Here is a 13,132-nt window from a genome sequence, read left to right as displayed (position 1 = left end):
TTGTTTGTTGAGGTAGAATTCTTTGGGACTAGCTTGTCACTTGTGCTGGTTTTGGATCTCTTGGGGTCTTGCTTGGACGGACTTGGAGGTACAGTTGCCGGTGGGAGAGCCAATATTTTCTTCCCCATAGCTGGCAGAGCCGGAGCCATGTTGTTTGCTCGCGCGGGAGCTGTCTGTTCGACAACACTCTTTCTGTTGGCCTCGGCATCTTCCATTGCAGTATCGTTCAGAGGGTCATCAAGGCTATCAGCGTTGCAAGTTTGCCCTCCTGCATGGCCAGCCCCACGGCCTGACCTCCCTCTTCCTCTGTTTCCTCCCTGTCCTCTGCCCTCTCCTGGTCCTCGGCCCGGACCCCTAAACCATGATGGTCTCAGGTCCTTGAAAACCTGTGCTTTCAGTGGGTGGATACCGTCCCCACACTCCTTGAACAAGTGACCCAGGTTACCGCATACCGAGCACCAATCCGGAAGCCGCTCAAACTTTACCCTAAAAATCACTCTTTGCAGAACATCTTGCTTCTTGATAACAAGGGATACAACATTCTTCAAAGGTTTGGTGACGTCAATCTTCACTCGAACCCGAGCAAAGTTTCCTTCAAAGTCCTGCGATCTTGGTTCAGCATATATGAAATCGTAGAGGAGAGAGCTTTGATTTTTGGGAAGAAACCATCTGGCAGATCGTGGATCTGCATCCATATATCAATCTTGTTAAACTCGATTGTCGATGGTTTTGTGTAGCTGTCGTAGGGCGTCAGCACGACCGCTTTCCCCTTAAACATCCACGGACCTTCCTCCATCACGCGTTCCCAATCCCCAAGGCACGAGAACTGGAGCGTATACAGATTCTCCTCTAATGGCCTTATCTTCACTTCCTTTGCCAGATCCCAAGCAACCCTCATGTTCTTGTAGAACCAATACTGACTATAGGGTTTCTCTGTATAAACCCTAGCTATGGCCATCCACCGGGTCGCCTCCTCCAGGAATTCCTCATCCTCTACCACCACATCCTGCCATGTAAACATATGTGCTTGTTTAGTTCAGTGGCTGGCTTTCCAAGCCTCTAGCTTGATTGACCGGGTTCGACTCCATGAGGCGCAGTATTGTTTTTGCTTGGAATTTTTTCGCTGGTGCGGCAGCAGTACTAATGGGCCGGCCCATCAAGGCTATGCGCGTCTTAATTTCTTTTTTCCACAGAAAACAAATCTGGACGAGTGAGAAAACGCCCGATGTACGATCCTAATATTAAAGGGAGGATTGTTTATCTGGGTCCGACCGTATGACCAAAAAAGTGGAGAAACAATCCTCCCTTTAATATTAGGTAAAATAAAATAAAGATCTGGTGCACTGTACGCCCGCAGACATTGCTGCTGGCCGTGACTGGACAGAGCCTATTTCGCACATTCCACAGCCATAATTCCTACGTGTCCTCACACAAATCTATACACACTCATGCATAGTAGATAGATCATCGTATAGAACATGAAAACCCGGACATCGAACATAGATATAGTTCCTACAAAATGGCCGACCGAGTTCATACTTAAATTAGATAGTAGATAAAAGTATTAATAAAACATATTGGGGGAACGGAAAAAAGGGTTTCGCTCCTCTCGATGGCGATGGCCGCCGTTGAGCGCTCGTTTCCTTTCTGCTGTGCCCCGCCGTGGAACCCACTCGGGCTGATTAAGGGACGATCCTTGCATCGTTTCCCGGCCTTGGTGGTCTGCAGGAGGGGTCGTTGGGTTAGGGTCCTCTCACAGTCTGAATTTTCTCCTCGGGCTAGCGTTTCAAGGATGGCAGTTGATGAATCGATCTCCACGGGGGCACCCCGCAAGGTTGATCCAGGGAAGCAGATTACAGATGGGATTGGAATCCCAGCGATGAATGATTATAATAGCAAGCGCATAGCTGATGTTGGGATTGTTTTGTTTGCTGTAGCAGGCCATGGGAATAGCAGCAACAATGTGAAGAAACACCTTCCCGGTGGAAAAAGCAACGAAGGACGATTGGCGGCCTCCCCGGCGGAGGACCGCCGGTCCCAATGAATCTGCTATATTGGAACTGTCGAGGGTTAGGCAATGCCCCGACAGTTCAAGAGTTACGCGATCTTTCGCAAAAGTTTGCCCCTAGACTGCTATGTGTTGTTGAAACTCAAATTGGTAGAGATAGAGCTGAAAATCTTGCTAGCGGTTTAGGTTTTGATAGTTCTTTCGCTATGGAGGCCACTGGTAGGAGTGGCGGGCTTGTTATGTTTTGGAATAATGAAATAAATATTGAGGTTTTGGGTTACTCGAGGTATCATATAGATACTAAAGTTACTGACTTGGGTGGAGCCCCATGGAGATTCTCATGTTTGTATGGGGAAGCTCAAACCCACCTGAGACACAACACTTGGAACACGATGAGGAATATGGCATCTTTGAGTGATCTACCCTGGTTATGCCTTGGCGATTTTAACGAGGTTCTGAGTTTGGAGGAATACGATGGCATAGGAAAGCGAAGCCAAAGCCAGATACAAGGTTTTAGAGATGTTGTCGATATATGTGGCTTGATTGACCTGGGTTTTTAGGGACGACCATGGACTTTTGAGAAAAAGGTTTCCGGTGGTACCTATACCAGAGTAAGACCTCGACTCTTCTGAATGGTGTGCACAGTTTCTGCTGGCATTGGTCGAACACTTAACCTCTGCCACTTCTGACCATTCACCTCTATTGGTAAAGCTAGCTGCATCAGGCCATCGGCTGGAGAAATCTTTCAAATATGAGGTGATGTGGGACATGCACCCAGACTTGAAGAGGGCCGTCGATTCTGCATGGGAGCCGAACGGCCGTAATCGAACGACCAGTGAAGTGCGAGCTAACCTGACCGCACTAGGTAATGAGCTGGGAGAATGGAGCAAGGCGATCTTTGGCAGTGTACGAGGGGAGATAAAGAAGCTCAAATGTGAACTTGAAAAGCTGAGAAGTGACCTTGCTAGAACGGGTCCTAGTAACAATGAGATTAAGATAAATGATAGGCTAATTGAACTATATCTCAGGGAGGAGACAATGTGGCGATAGAGGTCGGGGTTCAATGGCTCTCTGAGGGTGATCGTAACACACATTTTTTCCATCTCCGTGCTTTGATGAGGAGGAGGAAAAACCTGATTAAAGCCTTGCAAGGGCCAGATGGGACGCTGACGGAGAGTCCAACAGAAATGCAAGCTTTGGCTTTGGAGTTTTACAAAGCTTTATATACGTCAGAAGGTGTACAAGGGGTTGGGGATGTTCTTCAGCATGTCCCGGCAAAAGTGACAGCACGAATGAATGATGTTTTGCTAGCTCCATATGACCAAGAAGAAGTAAAAAGGGCCCTTTTCAGATGTTTCCAACCAAGGCTCCGGGACCTGATGGATTCCCGGCTCACTTCTTCCGAAGGCATTGGGTTTGTGGTGACTCGGTCACAGATGCGGTCTTGGGAATTCTTCAGGGTGAGGAGAGTGCGGAATGCATAAATGATACAATTCTAGTACTCATGCCGAAGGTATCAAACCCAACTCTACTATCACAATTTCGTCCTATTAGTTTATGCAATGTATTTTATAAAATTTCATCTAAAGTACTATCTAATTGCCTATAAGTGATCTTGCTTCAGATAATTTCCGAGGAACGGTCTGCCTTTGTCCCAGGAAGGCTAATCACTAACAATATTATTTAGGCTTATGAATGTCTGCATTTTATGAAGAGGAGCAAGTCAAAGAATAATAGCTACTGTGTAGTCAAGTTGGACATGATGAAGGCATGCGATAGAGTTGAGTGGAGCTATCTAAGAGCAATTATGGGAAAGCTTGGCTTTACACCATCATGGATTAACATTGTCATGCACTTGGTAAGCTTAGTCTCTTTTTCAGTCATGTTCAATGGATCAAAATCAGAGGTTTTCAAACCATCCAGGGGTATTCGGCAGGGAGATCCAATCTCTCCATACCTTTTCTTGTTAGCAGCAGAGGGCCTTTCGTGCCTATTAAAATCCCAGCATCAGTCATCTCAACTCAGTGGTATTAAGGTGGCACCATCGGCCCCGCCGGTGAACCACCTTTTATTCGCATATGACAGCTTGTTGTTTTTCAGGGCAAGTGTTAATGGAGAAGAGGAGGTATCAAACCTACTTGAGACCTACTGTGCAGCTTCAGGACAGAGAATCAATAGAGATAAGTCCAGTATCTATTTTAGTAAGGGTTGCTCACAAATAGTACGAGATGCAGTCAAAGGCCATCTTCAGGTTCCAAATGAATCTTTGAGTGATAGATATTTGGGTATGCCGACCGATGTGGGACACTCGAAGATGGGTACTTTCAAATATATCAGTGATCGAGTATGGCAGAAGGTAAGAGGATGGATGAGTAAACTTCTGTCTGCAGGAGGTAAGGATGTACTGATTCAATCAGTTGCCCAAGCCATCCCAGTCTACTCTATGTCGTGCTTCAAGTTGCCTAGAGGGTTGTGCAAAAATATTAACTCCATCATCCACAAGTTCTGGTGGGATTGTAAACAAGGACAAAGGAAGCTGGCGTGGGTCTCGTGGGAAGTTATGACGAGGCCAAAGTACTTGGGTGGACTCGGCTTTCGCGATATGGAGTTTTTTAACCTTGCTCTTCTATCATGGCAAGCATGGAGACTTTTACAAGAGCCGGAATCTTTGAGTGCTAGAATCTTGAAAGTGGCTTATTATCCGGATGGGAATATCTTGACAGCAGATTTGGGAGCACACCCGTCCCAGATTTGGTGTGCAATACTAGATGGGAGAGAGATCATGAAGCAAGGTATCATAAGGAGAATAGGGAACGGGCAAAATACAGAGATATGGACAGATAATTGGTTACCTAAGAGTTCACTTAGACCTTTATTATCTCTGATTCCTAACCCTCCAACTATGGTATCTGAATTATTGGTGCCAGCGACGGCTCAGTGGAATGAGGAGTTGATCCGGTCTATTTTTCTTCCATTCGATGCTGAAACTATTTTGAATATCCCAGTGTTTACGAGGAACATACGATTTTTGGGCCTGGTACCCGGAAAACAAGCGACAATTTTCAGTAAGTTCTGCCTATAAACTTATGATCAACACCAAATCACACCGGGATGGCCTGCTGGAAGGAAGAGGAGGAACTTCTGACAGTACAAAACATGAGAAGGACTGGGTGTCGTTATGGGAAGCACTGAGGTTTACAATTGCACTGAGGTGGAGAGGATTCATGGAGGCATGCCCTAATAAGTTGCACCATGGCAAGGTGCATCTGGGCGCTCTCAGACTCGGACCTGGTTGATCTCATAGCGAAGAATAGAGATAAAATGCGAAGAGCTTTGTATGTGACATGCAGCAAATCCTGAGCCATGACCAATTTGCGGAGATGGTAGTTACACTATGGTCCATTTGGTATGTCAGGAGGAAGGCTATTTATGAAGGGATCTCCCAAAGCCCAAAGCAAATGCACTCTTTTATCACCAACTATTTACTAGACCTAAAATCGCTACCGAAGCCAGGGCCAGTATGATCTATTGCCACGCCGGGACCAGCAACACGAGCACCTTCGGCTCGTAGCTGGGTTCCCCCGCCAGAGGGCCTTGTTAAACTGAGTGTTGTTGGGGTGGTGAACTCACTTGGACAAAAAGGAGTGGTAGCAGCAGTATGCAGGGATCGAGATGGTATGTATTTGGGCTCCTCTGTTCTGGTGTTTGCAAACTCCACTAATCCTTCCACTTTGGAGGTTTACGCAGCTCGAGAGGCACTAGCACTAGCAGCAGACCTTAATTTACAAAGGATACACATTGCTTCAGAATGCGATAGGGTGATCAAGGATATCCGGGATGGATCTGGTGGAGAGCAGGGCGCCATCATAAAGGAGATCATTATCACTAGGAATACTTTTGATTTCTGTAGTTTTAATTATGAGAGTAGTTTGTTTAATTTTGAAGCTCATATTCTCGCCAAATTTGGTTGTAATCTTGGGCTTGGCCGACATCTTTGGTTGGCATCACCCCATGACCAAAACCTTGTACCTATGAACATTGAGATGAATCAATAAAGTGGGCGAGATTTCTCAACAAAAAACATATTGGGGGTGGGGCGCGGCTGGAGTTCACCACTTCCTCGTATGTCGCTTCCCCTTGGAGTCTCGGAAGCGACGGTTGTCCTCCGCATATGCGTTAGCGCCCTTGTCATCGGAGGAGGAGGAGCTGACGAACCTCACCATGCGTCGGGCGACGCGGTTCTGCTCCGCCGCCACCGCCTTCTGCTGAGCTAGCCTTTCGGACTCCTCGAGTGCCCGGTGGAGCGCTGATGCATTCTTGCGACGCCGATGATGTGCGTCCGTCTCCGCCGACGTGTAGGAGTGTCGGATTGTGTCGCGGAGTCCCTTGTCATCGTCCAAGGCGGGTGGCAACTGCTCTGGTGGAGATCTTGAGGACCCGCAGCCGTAGCGGCTCCAACTCGATGTTACCTGCGCCGCCTTCTTCATCACCTGCTGATACGCAGGCCCCTCTAATGTGGTCCCTACTACCGGTAGGGTCAAGGACCTGTCATATGGGACCCACCTAGGGCCCCACACCATTATTGGTAGGTCTCAGGACCACACTAGCATTCGGATGCAAATGACAGGAGGTTCTCTCGGACACCTCAACGACACTCGGATACCCACTCTCCAGTCGGCACAACCACCATCACCAGGACGAGAGGTGAAGGGACGACGTGGGAGCTACAACGGTCAAGGAATCCTAAGTCATTCTTAAAGTAGAGTCATAACTACCGTTACCTGTAACCGCTGTGGTTGTGACTATTTATACTAGCAACTGTCGTAGTTATGGGCATTAAACACCCCAGCGACGTTGGAGTGCTAGAGGCTGCGGCGCACTCTATATAAGCCCTCCTCCTCCTGATCTGGGGTTAAGCAATCTCTGTAATCATATCCCCCAAAGAAAACAAGCCTCAAGGCACGAGACGTAGGGCTGTTACCTCCTCCGAGAAGGGCCTGAACTTGTAAAACACTGAGGGTTACACCTGCGCTGTAGCTAGGCTTTGCCCGTCTTTCGTACCCCTAGTACTTATTGTCAGGATCGTAACCCCGACAGTTGGCGCCCACCACGGGGCAAGGCGTCTGGCAATATTACGTCGCAGGTGGAATTTCATCATCATCGTCATCATCATATTAGTCGGCGACGAAGTCCATTTCAGAGCACCCAACTTCATCGCCGACGACTCAGCGTAGCTTCATGAGGCCCCGTTGGACGTGGAGGCATTGTTCATCTGTGGCGCGGCACACTTCCGTGCGTCTTCATTTGGAGTCCTTCTCCGGCAGGCATTAGTTCTGTACCAAGTGGCTCCTCTCCTCCCGGTTGTGCGCCGTTGCAAGCGCTCCTGACGCTCGTGGCTGCAGCATTGGACCAAACACGTCGTGTCCCTTTAGGCCGCGGCGGAACATGTGGCGGCTCTCGGGTCCTATGAGCCCGCCCTCGACCTCTCTGATGGACTTCACGATGACTCCTCCGATGAGTCCGAGTGCGAGAGCATCGAGTCGACGACGGAGGTCCTCATGGCAAACAACGGGGAGTATCACGCGCCCCAGGGGTACACGGGACCCCGGGGCAGACGCACGGGCACTTCTCGTGGGCACACCAATGACGGCGGGGAGGATAACCTTCCCCTCCGTCACGAGCCATACGTCGCTCAAGCTCTCACTTAGGAGCAGCGCGAGGAGCTCCTTTGGAGGAATGAGCAAGCTCTAAACACCCCCATCACCGGGACGACTCCTGTGATGCCCCGACTTAATCGTGCACTAATCATACACGCAAATGCGCACGATCAAGATCAGAGACTCATGCGAAGATATCACAACACAACTATAAACACCAATTAAAGTCATACAAGCTTTATATTACAAGCCAGGGGCCTCAAGGGCTCGAATATAAACGAGGTAGTGGAAGCAAAAATATCTGAGTACAGACATAAGGTAAACAAGTCTGCCTTAAGAAGTCTAGCAAAAACAAAAACAACGATAAAAAAGGCAAGGCCTCTTGCCTGGGAGCCTCCTAACTACTCCTGGTCGTCGGCGGCCTCCACGTAGTAGTAGGTACCCTCGGGGTAGTAGTAGTCGTCAGTGGGCTCAGCTGGCTCCTGGGGTCAGTCATCTGATTGCAGCAATCGAGTATGGGGGAAAAGAGGTAGCAAAGCAACCGTGAGTACTCATCCAAAGTACTCGCAAGACTTACATCAGATCTATACTAAGTATGCATCAGTATCAAAGGAATGGGCCTATATCTTTGGACTGAACTGCAGAAATGCCAGAAGAGAAGGGAAAGACCCAGCCTATCAAAGAATAGCATCTTGAAGCATCTTGCAGCATTAGAAGAGTGTAGATTAGCATAATATAAGTAACGAGTGTATTGTATTAATGCCTAGAGATCCTTCCTCGACTCCCTAGGAGAAAGCAATCCCGGAGCCATCATATCCATTTCGTGTCTCTAGTATCTAGTTCTAGTTGTATAGATCAGGATACAACTCCGAGCGTCCGTTACCGTGGACACGACTATTCGAATAGATTAACTTCCCTACAAGGGTGCACAAACTTACCAACACGCTCGATTAACTCCGGCCAAATGCACTATTCTGGGTCATGCCCGGCCTCGGATGATCGACATACCATAGTCCTACCTAGGCTCAACAGAGAGGCCAGCATGTCGGTCTAAATCCTAAATGTGAAGGGGTCATGGGCCAATCTTCCTTTGCAATCCTGCGCCTTGCGAATGCGGCCTGGAGCAGACCACCCCCTAATACAAGTGTAGATGGTTACTGTCCAACCGGGCGCGCGCCGCCAAACCGCTGACATATGTGAGCTTTCGGAAGAATCGTACGATGTAGAGTGCCCATACTTATTCTCGCGTGGTGGTCAGTGCAAAAATGTGAGAGGCCTACTCGGATCACATATCCAAAGTGTTACTCTTGGGAGCGCGCGGAGACTGATACGTCTCCAACGTATCTATAATTTTTTATTGTTCCATGCTATTATATGACACGTCTCCAATGTATCTATAATTTTGATTGTTCCATGCTATTATATTATCTGCTTTGGATGTTTTATATGCATTAATATGCTATTTTATATTATTTTTGGGACTAACTTATTAACCTAGAGCCCAGTGTCGGTTTCTATTTTTTCCTTGTTTTTGAGTCCTACAGAAAAGGAATATCAAACGGAGTCCAAATGGAATAAAATTTTCGCGATGTTTCTCTTGGACCAGAAGACACCCAGCAAACTTGGAGAGGGGGCAAGAAGAGTCATGAGGACTCCACAAGCCCTCAGGGCGCGCCCTAGGGGGGTGCCCCCTCGGCTTGTGGGCCCCATGGGACTCCTCCAACCCTAATTCTTTCACTATAAACTCCCAAATATTCCCAAACGACCAGAAGCATCCATCAAAATACTTTTTCGCCGCCGCAAGCCTCTGTTTCGACGAGATCCCATCTTGGGGACTTTTCCAGCATCCTGTCAGAGGGGGGTTCGATCATGAAGGGCATTGATAAATCACAAGTATAGGGGATCACAACAGTTTTCGGGGGTAGAGTATTCATCCCACATTTATTGATTCGACACAAGGGGAGCCAAAGAATATTCTCAAGTATTAGCAGCTGAGTTGTCAATTCAACCACACCTGAAAGACTTAATACCTGCAGCAAAATATTTAGTAGCAAAGTAATATGGAAGTAAAGGTAACGGTGGCAAAAGTAATAGTAGCAGTTTTGAAGCAATTGTAATAGTGACAACAGAAAAGTAACGAAGCGAATATGAAATGAACTCATAGGCAATGGATCAATGATGGATAATTATGTCGGATGGCATTCATCATGCAACAATTATAATATAGGGTGACACAGAACTAGCTCCAATTCATCAATATAATGTAGGCATGTATTCCGAATATAGTCATACGTGCTTATGGAAAAGAACTTGCTTGACATCTTTTGTCCTACCCTCCTGTGGCAGCAAGGTCCTATTGGAAACTAAGGGATATTAAGGCCTCCTTTTAATAGAGTACCGGACCAAAGCATTAGCACTTAGTGAATACATGAACACCTCAAACTACGGTCATCACCGGGAAGTGTCCCGACTATTGTCACTCCGGGGTTGCCGGATCATAACACGTAGTAGGTGACTATAACTTGCAAGATAGGATCAAGAACACAAATATATTCATGAAAACATAATAGGTTCAGATCTGAAATCATGGCACTCGGGCCCTAGTGACAAGCATTAAGCATAGCAAAGTCATAGCAACATCAATCTTAGAACATAATGGATACTAGGGATCAAACCCTAACAAAAATAACTCGATTAAATGGTAAATCTCATCCAACCCATCACCGTCCAGCAAGCCTACGATGGGATTACTCATGCACGGTGGTGAGCATCATGAAATTGGTGATGGAGGATGGTTGATGATGACGATGGCGACGGATTCCCCTCTCCGGAGCCCCGAACGGACTCCAGATCAGCCCTCCCGAGGAAGATTAGGGCTTGGTGGCGGCTCCGTATCGTAAAACGCGATGAATCCTTCTCTTTGATTTTTTCTCCCCGAACGTGAATATATGGAGTTGGAGTTGAGGTCGGTGGAGGTCCAGGGGGCCCACAAGGTCAGAGGGCGCGCCCCCACCCTTGTGGACAGGGTGTGGGCCCCCTTCGGTTGATTCTTTCGCCAATATTTTTTATTTATTCCAAAACTGATCTCCGTGAAGTTTCAGGTCATTCCGAGAACTTTTATTTCTGCACAAAAATAACACCATGGTAATTCTGCTGAAAACAGAGCCAGTCCGGGTTAGTTCCATTCAAATCATGCAAATTAGAGTCCAAAACAAGGGTAAAAGAGTTTGGAAAAGTAGATACGATGGAGACGTATCAACTCCCCCAAGCTTAACCCATTGCTTGTCCTCAAGCAATACAGTTGACAAACTAAAAATGATAAAAAAAACTTTTACAAACTCTGTTTGATCTTGTTGTTGCAAATATGTAAAGCCAGCATTCAAGTTTTCAGCAAAGTTATGAACTAACCATATTCACAATAACATTTAGGTCTCACATTTGCTCATATCAATGGCATAATCAACTAGCGAGCAATAATAATAAATCTCGGATGACAACACTTCCTCAAAACAACCATGATATGATATAACAAGATGGTATCTCGCTAGCCCTTTCTGAGACCGCAAAAAATAAATGCAGAGCACCCTTGAAGATCTATGACTGACTAGACATTGTAATTCATGGCAAAAGAGATCCAGTCACAGTCATACTCAATATCAATTAATAGCAATGCATACAAATGACAGTGGTGCTCTCTAACTGGTGCTTTTTATAAGAGAATGATGACTCAACATAAAAGTAAATAGATAGGCCCTTCGCAGAGGGAAACAGGGATTTGCAGAGGTGCCAGATCTCGAGTTTTTGAAATAGAGATAACTAATATTTTGAGCGGTATGCTTTCATTGTCAACATAACAATCAAGAGATCTCGATATCTTCCATACTACATACATTATAGGCGGTTCCCAAACAGAATTGTAAAGTTTATACTCCACCACCACCAACAAGTGCACTCCACGGATCATCCGAAACAACGGGTACCGTCCAACTAACAACAGTCCTGGGGGAGTTTTGTTTGCAATTATTTTGATTTGATTTGAGCATGGGACTGGGCAACCCGGTTACCAGCCATTTTCTCGTGAATGATGAGTGGAGTCCACTCATCATGAGAATAATCCACCTAGCATGGAAGATATTGATAGCCCTAGTTGCTACATGAGCGATCCGAGCATACAAAACAGATTATCATTTGAAGGTTTAGAGTTTGGCACATGCAAATTTACTTGGAATGGTAGGTAAATATCACAAATAGGTAGGTATGGTGGACTCATATGGAACAACTTTGGGTTTATGGAAGTGGATGCACAAGCAGTATTCTCGCTTAGTACAAGTGAAGGCTAGAAAAAGACTGGGGAGCGACCAACTAGAGAGGGACAACAGTCATAAACATGCATTGAGATTAACCAACATTGAATGCGAGCATGAGTAGGATATAAGTTACCATGAACATAAATATCGTGGAGGCTATGTTGATTTTGTTTCCACTACATGCGTGAACATGTGCCAAGTCAAGCCACTCGAATCATTCAAAGGAGGATACCATCCTATCATACTACATCACAACCAGTTTACAAGCATGTTGGCATGCAAGGTAAACCGTTATAAACTCCATAAGTGTGAAGCAGCTCCGAAGACTACAGGAAGAAATCGTTGTCATACTATGTGAGCTTGAGATGTACTTCCCGCCCACGTTCTTTGACGTCATGGTGCATCTGTGTGTCCAAATCATGGACGACATCATCGACCTCGGGCCGACATTCCTGCACAGCATGATGATGTTCGAGAGGGTGAATGGGGTCATCAAAGGATTCGTTCATAACATGTCCCGTCCTGATGGGAGCATCATCCAGGGGTATCTGACGCATGAGTGCATCTCCTTTTGCGAGAATTATACAGGCGCTGGATACCCTGTCGTTGGTTTGCCCGTCAAGAAGCACGATGGGAAGCTCGAAGGAGATGGTCACAACAACGGCCGGAGGGAATTGCACGTGGACTACTCGGATCGACGGAGCGACTTTGACAGGGCTAACTTAGTAGTGCTACAACACCTAGCTGTGGTAGATGATTATGTGGCACGGCACAAAGAAAGCATCGCAAAGAAGTACCGTGATAAGGGGATGCTCAAGACGGACGACGAAGTTACTATAGAGCACAACACCACTTTCTTGTGTTGGTTCAGAGAGCAAGTTCTTGAAAAATCCCCCAGAAGAGGGCAGTTCGGACGGATTGCTCATACACGCCTTAGCAAATGGCTCCGTGCCCAAGCTCACGACCTATCAGTCATACGATATCAACGGGTACATGTTCTACACGGAGGCCAAAGACATGGACAGTGATTAACAGAACTCCGGGGTGACAATTGAATGTGTGACCGACGTCAACGACACAACTGAAAGATTCTACGAAAGGGTCGAAGAGATCTGGGAGCTTGACTATGCTGGAATGCACAATGCGACGATGTTCGGTGT

The sequence above is a fragment of the Aegilops tauschii genome, chromosome 5 (assembly GCF_002575655.3).
Source record: "Aegilops tauschii subsp. strangulata cultivar AL8/78 chromosome 5, Aet v6.0, whole genome shotgun sequence".
Classification (NCBI taxonomy): Eukaryota; Viridiplantae; Streptophyta; class Magnoliopsida; order Poales; family Poaceae; genus Aegilops; species Aegilops tauschii.
The sequence above is the reverse complement of the archived record's forward strand: the minus strand, read 5'-3'. Positions refer to the sequence as shown.